Here is a 16,472-nt window from a genome sequence, read left to right as displayed (position 1 = left end):
AAAGCACTGAAAAGCAAAGCATTGTTTAGTTGCTCTATCAACTGTTCTATGGGCCTTTTTTGCCTGAGCTTGGGGCAGAAGCCTTGATTTATTGGCTGAGTCAGTAAACCTGTTTCTGTCATTTCCTACTATTCTGAGAACATGCAACTATTAACCGACTAGCTACTTCTTATTGGAAGAAGATAGGGGCTTTATAGAATTATAGAAATCAAGTCACTAGCTAATCTGTGGCTCTTTATTTCATTAGAGAATCAATTTAGTTGGTGAATGTAGCTGGCACTGGTCAGTTTTAAGAAGAGGAGACCATTGATAAGATAAGTTAGTTTCCTTCAGTGAGCTATAAAGAAAACACCTCTCCTTTTCATTAAATGCTGTTATGGGGGGTGTTCTATAAGTCCAAATATAGAATTCAGAGGTATTTTTCAGTGCCAGAGATGGTTGTCTATGTTTAAGATATTGCTGGCATCAGTCTAACCATATTGTCAGTACCTGTTAAATAATAATTGGAAAGTAAACAGAAATAGAAAATGGTCTGACCACAAAATCAACAAAGACACCAAGTCCATTTTTCTTTTAAATGGGTAGATTAGAGGAAAACTGGGGAGTTATGTTCAAAGTAGTATATACTGGATGTCAGCCCTGTGGATTTACTATAGAAAAGCTGGTCAAATTCATTATGCTTTTAATGATATCAATGTAAGCATATTTATTTAATAGTTACTCATAAATATTATAATATTTGTAGCTCAGGGTTGAAATAAGTAGTCTTTGGTGCTCTATGAGCTTGGTTGTTTTCTTGCAGACATTACATTACTCAAACATCATCTGTGCTTGTAAGAAGTGGAATTTGCTCTCAGTCTCGTGGCTTGCCCTGGGGTGGCCTTAGAGGTTCTTGGGTTGGGCTGTTTACTATTGGCTTGTTTGGCAATTCCTTGACTGAAGTATTATTTACTTGATTGTTGGTCTGATTTAATATTGAAGTATATACTCAGATATTGTATATTGTATATATCTTCTATAACAATCATTGGTTGTAAACTTTCCTTGATGCATTTTTGAAGCATATGGGGATGTTGTGTAATATTTGCACATCCTTGGGAAATGAATGTTCATAGTTTTTAACAATACAAGTATAATACATGCCTACTGAGTCCCATAACAGAATACATTGTTATTTGGAGTGGGGATGTGGAAGGGGGAGAGCACTGAATGTGTGAAAATCAAATGCATTTCAGTTTGCATATCAGTTTGATAAGAGCAGATTTGGGAAGTTTGTATTAAAATGTAAAACGAACAAATGTGGATTTCATTCACTTTTTTTTTTACTTTTTACACTCAACTTTGATAAGGTCAAATCATATGAAAATCTTAAATAAAACATTTGTTTGTGCTCATGTATCAGCAGCCAAATCCAATCTGCTATTTAGGTGTTTGAGAAATGCCTTTACTTTAAAAATCCCCCTCCCAAATATGGAAAAGATGAAAATTCTTACTTTCCAAGGCCAAAACATTCCAGCTGAACGGATGTGCCTTTTACTGCCTGTATAGTCTCTGGAAAACGCACTTCAATTTTTGGCTCATATTCTCCCATCACACCTGCTGAATATCAAAAAAGCTTGTAGCTGAGTTGTGCTTCAAACCTACTAATACAAAATAGCAGCATTTTTTTAAAAAAAACCAAAACCAAAACCTGTGGAGTAATTTGTGAACTAACAAGCATCTTCTAGTGAAACCAAGAGTGAACCACTATGGAGAACTTCATTTTTAGTACAATGACTAATATAAATTCCACAAATTAACTCTCAATGGTGAGTCCCCTTGACCTCTTGATCCAGATTATCAAATGAGGTCAAGCTTTGTCAATTACCAGAACATGCAGGGCTTTCTGTTCAGATTCATAAAATAAATATATAGCTAAATAAATTGAGTTTTAAAGTCAACCAATCAGAATGGGGGGAAAACCCCAATAAAAATATCCTGCCAAGTGCTTTTCTGTCTTAATTTTGAGAGAAGTCAGATTTAAATATACTGATTGGTGTTTGCAGGAAGTAAAATGAAACAACTCTCATAATAAGCCTGGTATAGAAACATATTTGTAGAGCAAATGGTTAGGAGAAAGCTGCTTTGTAGTATGAATTCAAACTGATATAGTCATAGTTACAGTACACATTAGCCTATCAAGGATGAAACAAATTTATTTATGATTATTAGAATGTTAAGCAACTATCAGGGGCACCATATTGAAATGGATGCCATAAGGACAAAGCCATTCCCAAAATGGGACACAACCAAGTCAAATATACTTAACATCAATTTTAACTAATTAAATGATGTACATTAATTAATCAAAGCAGGCATAGACCTTTAAAATAATTAGATTTCTTCCTAGCACCCATTCGGTTCATAATTCTACTAATAAATTTATTTCCTCCTCCTAGCTGTAAAATAAATTTATTACCTGTCCCCCATCTATTAGCAAATGTCTTTTCATGAACTACCATAGCTTACATTAAATTAAATTTACAAATTGATTGCCCAATCCAGTGTCTATCACCTTTATAATGAATTTTACAATTGATTTCCAAAACCCAATTCAAGACAGTTCATAGAAAAATGGGTTGTCATAATAAAATTTAATCATTTCATAATGAAAACATGCAAATAGGAATATCTTCATTGTTCTGGCCAAAGCATCAAAAAGAGACATATAGTCAGAGCTACATATCCCAAACTTTTCCCTTTCCTCTAAGTTAGAGGTATAACCATAGTCCCAATTTTCCTATCTGATATTAAAGATACATCTATTCTTCCCAATGAAAGATATGATAATTTTCTTGTTAATGCTGCTGAAAACACAACTGTTTTATTTGCACTGCCTTTTTATTATATTACATAAGAACATCATATGAAATCTGGCTGCCAACAAAGACAAGTTTGTTGAGACTCTGTACAGAGGATACCAAGTTTATGGGCCTTGGAGTCGTCTAATGAGGGGGCAATACACAATGTTTAATGGGCAATACACAAGGAACTGTGGGAACTGTACTGATGACTCTCTATTTTCACAAAAGATTTGGCCACTAGGGAGCAAGGGTTACAGACATCTGTTATTACCTAAACAAATATCTATTGGAGGAAAGCAAGTAAATGAATGTTATATGAATATTATCCCTATGATAATATAATGTCTAATTTAAAGGATTCCACATTATTCCTCACTTACTTATCTGCATATAGCAATCATCCGAAGCTCTCTGTTATTTTTATTTTTGTGGTATAAGTATGTCATGCTCTGAATTTTGTTGCTATTTCATCAGAACATTTAGTGTATTCTATTTAGATCCCTGGCTTGGAGGAAGCAATCACATTTGTTAATGAATTTTTGAACTATGCATTTTGAATTGTGAACATTTAATTAAAAATATTTTTCCCCCAGAAAGGAGGCTACTTGCTTCAGTGCCTAAGTGGGATTAGATCTAGTTTGATGTATCTTACATTTGAACAACAAATGCTTATTACATCTGAATTTGAAGATTCTTGAAAGAATGCAGTTAATATAGGCATTAAGATTTGGCTTAGTCTGCTTTTTTCCATTGCAAAGAATTTGGTTATGTGGCTTTTTAATGTCATGCTTTTATGTGGCATGACAGTTTAAACATGAGAGTAGAGAGTTTCACGGCTTCTATCTAGGATGCAGTTAAACCACCTTAGTCTTTTGTTGGTGGCATTGACTGTTAGTCATTCAAGATGCATAGTTCAAACTGATGTCCTGGAGCCGTATCTACTGAAATATTCCAATGAGTCCTAACAATTGGACTTCCCTAGACACTCTGGAGATCATCTCCAAGTAACATTAGTGGGGACTTATGAGAGTGCAGAACTTTTATTTCTGAAATCTCTCCTTTTGGAATGCCCTCCCTACAAGATAAGCACGGTACTAATCTTGATCCTTTCATCTAAACTAAGACTTTTGTCTTCACCTGAAGTAGATGGATAGATAGAAAAGAGATGAGAGAAAGAGAGAGAGAGGGAGGGAAGGAGGGATAATGTATTTTTGATTTTAAGTGCCCCTTATGGTAAATTATCTCTGTCTTTGTCTCTGTCTCTTTCTATCTCTCTCTCTCTCTCTTATTTTATACTGTCAGATATGTATTTCCACTATTTTACTGTTTACTGTTTTGATCAACTGTGAACTATCGAGAGAAACTATTTTTTTATTGACTATTGGATTGCAATAACAGTAGTGAAGAGAATGACAACAATGTTTTCCCCTCAAGATAGGGACTAGCAGTTTAATCTGAGTTGGGATTCCCCTTGATGAGGCACATTGCATCACAGAGGCAATACAATATTCCTTATCAAAGCAAAGGGATTTACTTCAGTAGTTATTTGACAAAACATGAAGCCTTGACCAGTAGTTCTAATAGGTGGAAGAAGGTTCTACATATCTTATTGGAATTATTAGAGGATATTGAAATTGCTGGAGGAGACATCAGATCATCAGAAGAGGGGAAGCAGGCAGAGTGATGTAGCTGCATTGCTTATATTTTTTTTGAAACAGGGAAATCAATGGAGTGATCCAGTCAAACATTCATTAAATTGGATCATCTAACTTTTTAATGGAGAATTTTTGGCATCTTCTCCCAACAGATTTAATTGGAAGAACAAATGTCACCATACAAATTGAAGTCAGTTGTGAAGTGTATTCATTTATCATTCATACATCTGTAATGGGATGTGAGAATGACCTTGGGAGACAGGAGGAAAAACTGCAACTTTGTCAACTATCATACAAAAGGTATCTCAGCTCACAGAGGAAAAGAGGGTATGGAAAGCATCTCATAGGAGTCCATGTCTGGTTTTCTAGAAACAAAAAGTAAGGACAGAGAGGAGATGTGCAACATTCTGTTACTGTAGCCTTACAATAATAATAGGTTTAGTACTCATGGGTTGTGTTTCTTGTCTAGACTATCTTGAAAGGGTGATAATATCCTACACATTCTTCAATTCCTTCATTTTATCAACAAAAATCAGGTATCAGGCAAAGAATTAAAAATGTGGAGAATGAAAAGCAGAGCCTGGGGGACAGTCAAGAGAGGAATCAGCCTGGAGTTGTTACATTCCCAAAAGTGGTCTAACTCAACCCTGTTGAATTCCATTAACTCTTAACTAGCACTGACCATTAGTTGACTAGATTCTTGTGTATTGGCATGAGCAATAAATCCACTTTGTAACTCAGAATGTAGTGTTGATTTTCATGTCTGACCAAAGAATTCTTAAATCAAATGGGTAGTGCAAATCTATGTACTTTTCTGCAGAGATTGGGTGCCATCAGAATTAATGTATTATATATATATATATATATATATATATATATATATATATATATATATATATATATATATATACACACACACACACACACACACACATACATACATACATACATATACATACATACACACACACACACACACACACACATATATAACACATAAATACCATGAGAACCCAAATAGAAAACAAATATATATATATGTATATGTATATACATGTATATGTATTTATATTAGGATTATATTTTTTTAAAAAAACCTTACCATCACTTCGAAGCACAAGTGGTGTGGGTGGCCCTTGAACACTTTGTTTTATTTCTCTGTTTGATACATCACAAGTGTAGATACGCACATCAGATGCTTCCACTTTGGCAATATATAGATTTCCTGTTTCTTGAGAGACAAACCACCAATCATCTTCTTGAACATATAAGGGATTATTGTTGAAAATCCAAGCGAATGATAAATCTGGAAAATATATTTGCATATATTTTCCTAACAAAATTTGGAGAGTTAACATGTTTAGAACATGAAATATTTGTAATGAACTAATTACCTTTGCTTTGGTTTTGATTAAAGGAAATAATGCCTATCAACAAATACTGGATATGTTTCATGTGTTTTTCATATTTGTTTTTAATGCAGACATGCTTTTTCTTCATTTTTATCCTAGTGTGATTACAATAAAATATTACATATAAGAAGTGATTGGTGAGGACATGTGTGTGCATAGCTCCACTTGTGTGAGTAGCAGATGAGCAGATTTGTGTGCACTCAGCTCTGTTTGTGCAAGTGGCAGGTGCGTGTGCCCTCTGCTCATGCAAATGGTGCTGATCACGCTCACCTGCTGCTTCATGCTCACCCTCCGCTCACGCACACTCATGCTCTCCCACCACTCGCATGTAACCATTCCCTCTTCTTTCCTTCCCCGCTGGTCCGCAAAGCTGGAAAGGTTGGCGATTGCTATGCTAAATCACAGATATTTTGATGCTTTGGAATTCATCTTGTAACCTTTCATCCATCATAGATCACAATTCTTGCTGTCAACTTGAAAGCAATTCCTGCATAAATATCTTCTTCCTTTTCACACTTCAGACTGCATGTGATCCAATATAACAGGCTCAATCCTATTGGCCAATGTTGGGATCAGACTGACAGCAGACAAAAAGAAAGATCTATATTTTGATCTTCACTGCTTTACTTCCTCAGTTCCTTGTTTAGACAAAATCCTGGGATCATCAAAATAATGTGATAATATAAGACAGATTGGCATGCTTTCCAAAGTTCATTGATAGTTATAAATAACGATTACTTTAGAATCAGGTTTAAGGAGAAGCAAGCTTCTATTGTACTAACTCTTTAATTTATTTTAAATTTTGTCTTTGAAAAGCCAGGAGTGATTTATTGTAATGATTCAAAGATAAAAAAGTGGCATCTGAAGATGACAATCTTTCTCACTCTTGACTTGGATGAAGAAATTAGTACAAGTTGTCAGAAAAAGCAAACCCTTAACACTCAACCAGTATATTTATTTGATTGATTTTTATCCTGCCTTTCCTCTAACAGCTCAAGAAATTGCACATAGCCCTCATTCCTTCATTTTTTCTACAAATACAACTTGTACTGACTGTTAATAACTCAATTAATCCAAAGTCACCCACTGACTTTCCATGTTTAGGGTGGAATAAACAAAATATCTGGATCGCTCATTGCTTATACAGCTTGATAATTTCTCACAGCCTCCCACTTCACATCCCATCTATGCCTGGTAGCTATTTAGTGAGGTTGTTCTTAAACATGGGTTTGTACTCTTGGGAGAAGCAGTAAACCCATGTTCAAGCAACAGCTGACAATCATAGAGGGAGATTGCACCAAGAAAACACTAAAGAACACCAGCCTTTTCTTTCCAAATTTCACCGATAGCCTCTCACTGCCACACTTAGTCAATTTCCACGTGGGCTTACAGTTTTGATGGATATAAGAAACCCTGGTTTCAAAAATGGACTCTCCCACTGCCCAAGAAGAATGGCTCTGGTGGGTAATACACAGTCTGCAGTGCAGGAGTGTTACATTTATACCAGTGGCCAATAAGTATTAGTCTGACCTCAGCACTGAGAGGTCACATTAGTGTAATATTGATCAAAGCTCATGGAGGTTGTACCCAGAGAAAGATTATTGTGACTTGTTGCCTGATTAAAAAGAAAAGTCCATTTTAGAGTCAAAAATGACTTGAAGCTGACTCAGGTATAGGTTAGGGATTAACAGAAAGCAACATGAGAAGAACCAATTTCATGTAATGGCTGAAAGGACCATGAGTTCCATTCCTGTCTTAGGCATAAAATCCATCTGGGTGACTTTGGGCCAATCAGCCTTCCAGATCTATTCTATTCTGTTCTGTTCTGCTCTGCTCTGCTCTGCTCTGTTCTGTTCTAATTTCCTAATCAACCCAAAGAAAGAGTCAATGGCAAATCACTTCAAAATTTTTGCAAGAAATTTTTTTCATTTCATTGCCAGGTGTGAAGATTGACTGAAAGGCACACCAAATTGAAGTGAAGCAAAATCCAGGCTATGGCAGAAGAGTGGAGAGATAGACAGTTTGTGTTATGTAAGTGGAGAGGAGAGATACCAAGTATGTTTTCCAAGTTAATCAGCAAGAGCTTTTGCATGAGCAGAGGCAGTAAAAATTCCATGCAAGAAACAGTGTACATGGTTAATATTTAATGCCAGCATGACTAAAACTGTGAGTCATTGTTGAACATGCATTTTCTTATACTAGCTAAAGCTTTTAATTTTCCCCATGGGTTTGTTTCTTGTTTTTAACTGATTGTTTTGTTTTGTCCTGTATTAGGATTTCACAGAAGAAACCAAAACACTATCATTTCTCATGTGGTGCAATTCTGAGGATGGGGAATGGGTGCACTATGGCAGCCCTAAAACAGCATGCCATGGATCAGGAGAGCTGGCTGCTTTGTCTAAAACTAGGTTCATGGCTAGCTGCTTTCGTGTTTTTCAAGCCAGGAGATAGTTAAGCCAATGTACAGTTTCTAAATTCAGAAAAGTCCAAGATTTAATGCCTTTCCAAAAATTGCTCTTAAAGGGAAATTTCAGGATATTCACTTCAAACAAAAAAAAATTGCCTGTGTGGTGAAGAAATTATTAAAACATGAAGACATGTTTTGTTACATTGCCTTTATTATAAAGATGTCCAGTTCCAGATAATAATTCTCCATCTCAGATTCCCAGGCCACCCATATTCATTCTATTTACAATTTTTATCCTCTAACTAATGTGATTTCATTTCTCTTAATGTGGCTTATTAAGTAATACATTGGTCAGATCTGTTTCATAATTAGATTTATTACAATTTTTATTTCCTTTCTCAAAAGTGTATTCTTTTTTTATTGGTCAATGACCTTAATAAAGTTTATTGAAAGATTGATTCATTCATTCATTAATACTGAAATGAAATTCCAAAATGCCTCCATAACTTTCTCTTCAAAAGTTTCTATCTTTAAAATTTTAAAAAAATGTCAAAGAGATCCCATAGTAAATTCACTGTCTAAACTGATCTCAATCTCTGTTGAAGTCTTTTCCCTCCAATCTTTTGATAGCTCTATCCACACTATACTGGTATAAAATGGATCTGCATTGCTGATACTATCCTTCATCTCTTACCACTTTGTTTCAAGTTACCACAGTCACCCAATTTCCTTCTAAAAGTTTGCTTCAAAACTTCAACAGATTGTAGGCACCTTGAGACTGCCTTGAAGGATTTCAGAATATGGGAAAAACTTATTTTAAAACCAATATCATTAAGAACAACTTAAGTGTGTTTCACTTTACTGGGACTGTGATGAATGCATAGGGACAGAGTAGAAAAAAAGACATTGGCAGAGTAGATGCCAGTGAAGATGGGACAAACAAGGACAGTCTCAATAAACCTCACCACTTAGATAAAATCCATGAGCACAAGATAGTCCTATATGTGTGCAGTAGACATCTGCCAATAGAAAAGCATATATGTTGACTTCAACATGAGTAAGAACTCTGTCTCATCATGATTCTTCATATGCACAGAAACAAATGCAGCTTCAATGCTTATGCCCAAAACCACTTTTTGTTAGGTTAATAGATTTCCTATGGATGCTGACACTGTCAAATCAACATTGTATGGTGCTAGGAATAATCAGATGGTGAACTCTCCGAGATATTCCTATGGTTAGTGTAAGATAAAAACAAATAATTTTTTGGACTTGTTTTGTTTCTAAATGAGTATATGTAGTTATTTTATGTAGGTTTGCTTATTTATTTATTTATTTATTTATTTATTTATTTATTTAATATGCTATCCATCTCACTGCTGAGTGACTCACAACTGCAGTCTCCAATCTTTCTGGCTCCATGGACTGGCAATGGTGGTGTCAGCGGTGTTACCAGTCCATGGCCCATGGTTGGTGAACCCTGACCCGCTATACATTTTTTCTAGGCATTATTGGTGATGCCTTGAGTTTTGCTATGTTGTTTAGAGTTAATATATCACCATATATTGATACTGTAACTAGAAGGACATTAAATTGGTACTGGTAGACATGAACTACAAAAGTAGCTATTGAACTGACATCTATTCCATTCAATGATTCCTTTAGAATGGATCCCAGATTTTTTTCCTTTTTTTGGATTATGGACTTTGACATTTTGATGTTTTGACAATCAACTAACCTTTATGCTAACTTTTTTTTTTACGGGTCTCTCCCCTTCTCACTCAAAATAGCTATTTTCTGTAGGTGCTGGTACTTCATCTGCTTCCAGATTTCCCTGATGCTCTAATCTGTGTGACTTTCTGCCTTTCTATTTTGTGACTTCTCACCTTCTGTCACAATTTATTTTATGGCTGCCTGGAATTTGACAGTTGATGGTGGAACTCTCTCTATCATGCTCCAGCAGTGGCAAGAGTGGCATGGAAATTATTATTATTTTTTTTCAAGTAAAGCACAGTAAATCAGAAATTTTGAAATTTAGCAGTTTAGCATTTCTTAATTAAATGTATAATTCATGAGTTTAAAACTTTCTGCCAAAAGATTCATTTCTAAATGTTGCTTCTTTTCTTCACCCTGAAATTCCTTGCCATCCTCAATGCCATTTTACAAATATTATTTATGTTTTCAGTTGGAAAACCCGTGGGATGCTTGTGACTCTGTAAACAGCAATACTGAGGAACTTTAGGCTGACTTCCTATAATATTATGTGACTATAATTAGAAGCAGCAAGTCATTTGGGATCTATCAAAGATGTTTTCCTTTTGAAAATCTCTCTCTCTCTCTCTCTCTCCCCCCCTCCCTCTCTCTCTGTGTCCCTCCCTCCCTACATAATACAGTTAATCCAAGTTTTGCAGTAGGAGGTGAAATCATAACTGCAGCATTTTGGCAGAGACATGTGCCTGATGCTCAAAGTATGGCTTCTCAAAAACGCAAGCAGAAAACTGAGCAAACAACCAGGAAGAGCAAACAAGAATTTGGTGATGGAATTAGAAAATGCAGAAGAGATAGGACAAACAAGAATGGGAAAAACTACGTTCATTGCTTCTGATGATGATGCTATCCATTCAATCCTGTCTGATTCTTGGTGATTCTGTGACTGCTAATAGCTGATAGTTTCCTGACTAATGTTGATTTCCTGGATGATTGCCCACTATATAAAATAGGAGCATTGTTCTTGCTAACCTACCTGAAACACACAGGGGATCCCTAAGAGACTGAGTTGCACCAGAACCGAACTCACTGGAGTGAACAGAGGATCAATGGGCAGGCACTCTTTCTTCTCCACTATTTTTCAGTCCAAGTTAGTGCTCACCAAGAGAGGCAGCTTGTGTGTACCTGAGACTATAGCAAGTAAACAAGGAAGATTTGCATGGAAGTTTAGTTAGAGGACATGGCAAAGAAAGCTTCAGGTATTTTAGACAATGAAGGAAGTGCATATATTGTGACTTGCAAAGTATATGCACTTGAAAAAGACCTAGATTGTGCCTACTGCAATTACAAATTCATTCCTTTCGTGGGGAGAAAGTGCAGGGACTTTAAAAAAAACATTTTAAAAAATTATTTATTATATTTTTTTATAAATAACTCAAGGCAGGAAACACCTCTTTCCATTTTCCCACACTAGCAACAACCCTGTACAGTGAGTTGGGCTGAGAGAGAGTGTGTGTGTGTAATTGGCCCAAAGTCATCCAGTTGTCTTTCATGCCAATGGGGAGACTAGAATTCAGTCTTCTAATTTGTAGCCTTGTGATTTAACCGCTAGACCACTTGAGAGAGCTGCGACACTGAAATGCATCAATGAATCTCTCCAGTATGGGAAGAGAAGTGAAGAAGACATCAAAGAACAGGGGAGAAGAAACCCCAATACATAGAAAGCTATACCTCCTCAAAAACAAACCAAAACAAAAACCAAGAAGAAAAGAAGCACTCAATACCAATAGATTTTGGGAACTGGTATTACATTTTTTTTTCTCTTTAGAAGATAGTCAGCTATTACTTTTGAACTAGGTTTTTCAAACTGAGCATAACCAAAACTCAATAGTTCCTAAGAAGTGAAGGACAAAAAAGGGGGAGGTTCACTTGAATACAGCAAATTTTCTATCACTAGTTTGTCTCCTGATCTGGAATTCTGGGTTTTCTTTTTAACTAACAGGTACCATGATCTGAAAAACAATAAGAAACCCTTCTGCATAACACTTTATAGATCAATAAAATATAAGAGCCATTCAGATAAAGAAGAAACATGTAGTAGTAGTATGTGAGTCATAATTAACCAAGGCTGCTAGCTAATGTGTGCAGACCCAACATGACATTGTGGGAAGGGTGTAACCCTCAACTTCTAACAGTTCATTTAATGACTGTTCAAAGTTCCAAAGGTATTGAAAAAAAGACTTATGACCATTTTTCACAGTTATGACCCTTGCAGCATTCCCATAATTGTGTGATTGAAATTCAGATACTTGGCAACTGATTCATACTTATGATTGTTACAGTCCTGGGTCACGTAATCACCTTTTGTAACTTTCTGACAAGCAAAATCAATGGGGAGGTCAGATTCACTTAACAGTCATGTCAGTAAGGTAACAACTGCAGTGATTCACTTAACAGCTGTACCAAAAAAGGTAGAAGAACAGGGCAAAACTCACTTAACAAATGTCTCACTTAGCAACAGAAATGATGGGCTCAATTGTGATTGTAAGTCAAGGGCTACCTGTATTTTCCAGAACCACTTAACTCACAGCGCTTTATGTGACATCAAGGTTACAAAGAATATTCAACTTTTGGACAATTATTGTTTCCTCTTGAGACCCTTGAAGATTGGTCAAATAAGATGCCCAACAATAACATGACTAAATAGGCCTTGAAAGAATCTCTGCAGCATATATGACATTAGACAGGATAATAAAGCAACTGAGAACATAGGTAGCATTTGTTATAAGCGCTTTCAGCTGAAATGCTATTGCAGAAGAGAAATCAGGATCTCATGGGTCAAAACCTATTAAGCAAATGGCATTATTGTGAAAGATTTGGATTTTAGTTAACCTATATTATCTTCACAAAGGACTCTTAGGAAGAAAATGTATATTTTAAAAAATTGGGGGGGGGGGCGGAATTGGTAGGTACCTTTTCAACCTCATCAAGGGAATACTAAACTAGAATATAGAAAAATGGAGTTTGAAGAGACCTTGGAGGTCTTCCAGTTAAGCAGTAGATCATGTATCATTTCAAAGCTTTCAGTGATTGAGCACCCACAACTTCTGAAACCAAATTATTCCATTGTTTAACTGCTGTTAAACCATTAGGAAATTTCTCCTTAGTTCTAGGTTGCTTCTCTCCTTGGTTAGTTTCCAACCATTGTTCCTGGACTTGTTTATTGGTGCATTGGAAAATAATTTGACTCCCTCATCTAGGAGAGAAACTAGGAGAAAAAGAGGTGGGAGCAAAACTTCAGAACTGAATAGACATCTAAGGAAACACAAAAAGAGAAGTTGGGACAATGGATGAGAAATTAGAATTTTGTAGGACATAACAGAGATACAAGTAGCATCTGCACACTCAGAACTCAGATGTTTTTTTAACTAAGGCAGTAAATTCAGGTAAGAGGTCTTTTTCTTAATTGAAGGTATTAGAAAAGATGTTAAGTTATCAGTTGTTTCTGGAGGGACATATCATTTTTTTTCTCTTCTTTTCTTTGTTTTTTATATTTTCTTTAGTTTGTATTAGGTTTTTATCTTTATATTTGTAAATTTTAATAACATTATTGTAAAATGTATAAAGAGCTTGAAGCTCATTTATAGATTTGAGTTTACTGGTCTCCACAAGTTTCCATAGGCAGAAGACTCATTTTCCAAAAGCAAAAAGCAAAACTGCAGCAATCTTATTTATATATTGAGATGTGTGCTACCTACCAACTCATTTTTAAGTATTCATTTGGTTTACATCTGCATTTGTGATATTAAAGGCAGATTGAAATTTTGGGAGCTTTGGGCTTTTTCTCTCCTCTCCTCTCCTGCAAATTGGACACCTGCAAATTCAGTTCATTATGAATAGACTTCTAGGAGGTGTTCAACACTGAGTTGTAAGTGACATAATTTTTAGTTGATGCCAATAGCAGGAAAACAGTCCTACCTATATGTTGTTTGCCTCTTTGTATTTTTTTTTATTTTATTTTCAGTTCAATGTTTAGCTAAGCAACTTGTTAAAAATGATAAGTTGATGGATATCTCAATGAACACCACCCTTATTTGCAAGATTTCTTCCTCTCCTCTCCTCCCCTTCCCTTTCTTTCTTTCTCTCTTTCTTTCCCTTTCTCTCTCTCTCTCTCTCTTCCTTCCTTCCTTCCTTCCTTCCTTCCTTCCTTCCTTCCTTCCTTCCTTCCTTCCTTCCTTCCTTTCTTTCTTTCTTTCTTTCTTTCTTTCTTTTTTCTTCCTTCCTTCCTTTTAAGTGAGGTTTTGGAAATAGTTTATCTTTTTATAGCCAGAGGCAGAGAGGCTTAGTCTTCATCTTTTTGGAAGCCGTATTTCAAATAACCCATATTTGCCAATGTATTGAATAATTTACGTTAGTAGGAAAAAATTAGGAACTTCAACTCTGTATGAAAACTAAATGTCGTATGAATTAGAAAGCATCAGTGATGCAGTTCAGCTAGAATTATGAAAAATTGCTTGCTATGGAGCAATAAAAGAAGATGGAAACAGAGATTGTTTTTTAATCTGTTATTTGATGACTGTACATTAGAAGTATAATCCATCATAGTATAAGTATAGTGATGATATGTACATAGATCATAATAGGCTGCCACAAAATTGAATTTTCTGTTTTCTTACTGAATGTATCCAAGGCCATGATAAGCTGCTAAAAGTCCCTACTGCAGTCTTGATTATTGCATCTGTATGCAGCTTGCTCTAGATAGTTGTATTAAGTTACCATTACTCAGCATAGTAGATAGGATGGATCAGAAGGCAAAGAAAACAGTATTTTCTTATATCCTACCATAAATCAAGAACTGGAGATAGTTATTTGTGATTCCAAACACAAATAAAACACAAATTATGTTTTCACATATACTTGATTAAAATTTGCCTCTTCCTTTATAAACAGGACAAAAAATGCAGTATATCTTCACAATGTGGAACTGATCATACTGACTGAATTTGACTGGTTCAGAAGGATGAAAATGTTGTTCAGTTTTTGTTTTAAAAACAATACAAAAAAAATTACTCAAATTTACAAATTTCACTATAAACCACCCAGGTTGGGGGGTGGGAGGGATGAAAAGAACAGGTCCAGCCATTGCTATCATAAATCATAGCAGGCACGTTCAAGCACTAAATTAGATTTTGTCCCCAAATCTTATACACATAAAAATTCATAGGACTTTCTTCACATCTATTCTTCATGCTGGTAAGTACTGAAGAATATAATGCAAAATGCCTTACATTACCTCCATAGTGTGGTGAAGGTGCACAGAATAGAACAACTCCTTGTCCCTCTCTGACTGATACAGCACTTCTTGCTTTAGCTTCAAAGTTTTCAAGATCTTGGAGAAAGAAAGACAGGTGTTATCCATGTAACCATTTTGGGATCACAAAGCCAATATTGTCATCCATGCTACAATGACTCCTGTCTAAGTATGAGAATGATATGCAGAAATATTCAGGAGTGAAATTAATAAAATCTCATGAGATTTTATAATTTTGGCAAATGTAGGCAATTTTAATTTGGACAAACAATGTAAGAGTGGCATTTGACTATTGCAAGAGGACATGATGGTACCTGGTACCTAAAATAAATGTTATGTTTTATCCTATTTTCAATTTAGTTAATCAGACTAAAGTAAGAAAAAAAAAACCCACAACTTTTTAATATAAATCAGGCTCAAGTCTTTTATATATTTTAACAAAATGTTAGTCATGTTTAATTGGTTGGGATTTGGTTCCAATAGCAGCCTAAAAATATTCCAAGATTGCACTGAAAGCAGAAATATGATTTTTGTTAGTAAGTAAAGATAACTAGTTAGCTATTGGATTTATAATATGCCTAAACACAAAAGTAACTCCAGATATCATGTAAAAATGTTTAGAACACATTTTCAACAAATAAGAAGGAAATGATAGTAACAAAGTAATAAAATGGTGCATCAGGGAAATAAAAAAAGTTAAACTATCAAAATCTAATGTTGGTTCATAAGGTTTCTGTCCCTTACCTGCTAGAAAGGCCAGAGTTTTAGAACTTTTCTTAAAAAAAGGATTCAGTCCTTTTTAATCTCTGATATAGAATTCATATGCATATTATAACATATTGTGAAATAGAATGTAGTATCTATATTTTTACAATATCCTTAAATTATGATAAATTATAACTGTGTTTTCATTCACACCTCAACTGTTAACTTAATAAGAAACTTGCCTTTATACATCTCTGAAATGTTATAAAGTTTAGATTTAAAATCTGGTGTAACTCCACGTTGTTTTCATCTCAAGTCTCAAAGTAGTGATCCAGTTTTGAATATCAAACAACAAAATGGTGAGAAGAAAAAGATTCTCTGAAATTGAGCTTCAATTTAATCATTCTTTTAAAATAAAATATGTAGATGAGA

At 35.1% G+C, this 16,472-nt stretch overlaps 1 pseudogene; it reads right to left on the bottom strand.

Moving 5' to 3' along the window:
- LOC113449633 (contactin-6-like) overlaps positions 1-16,472 on the bottom strand; it is a 131,338-nt pseudogene that overhangs the window by 85,272 nt on the left and 29,594 nt on the right.

The sequence above is a fragment of the Pseudonaja textilis genome, chromosome 2, assembly GCF_049901715.1.
Source record: "Pseudonaja textilis isolate UNSWEBS1 chromosome 2, rPseTex1.2, whole genome shotgun sequence".
Lineage (NCBI taxonomy): Eukaryota > Metazoa > Chordata > Lepidosauria > Squamata > Elapidae > Pseudonaja > Pseudonaja textilis.
Note: the sequence above shows the minus strand (reverse complement) of the source record. Positions and strands in the feature narration are given on the sequence as shown.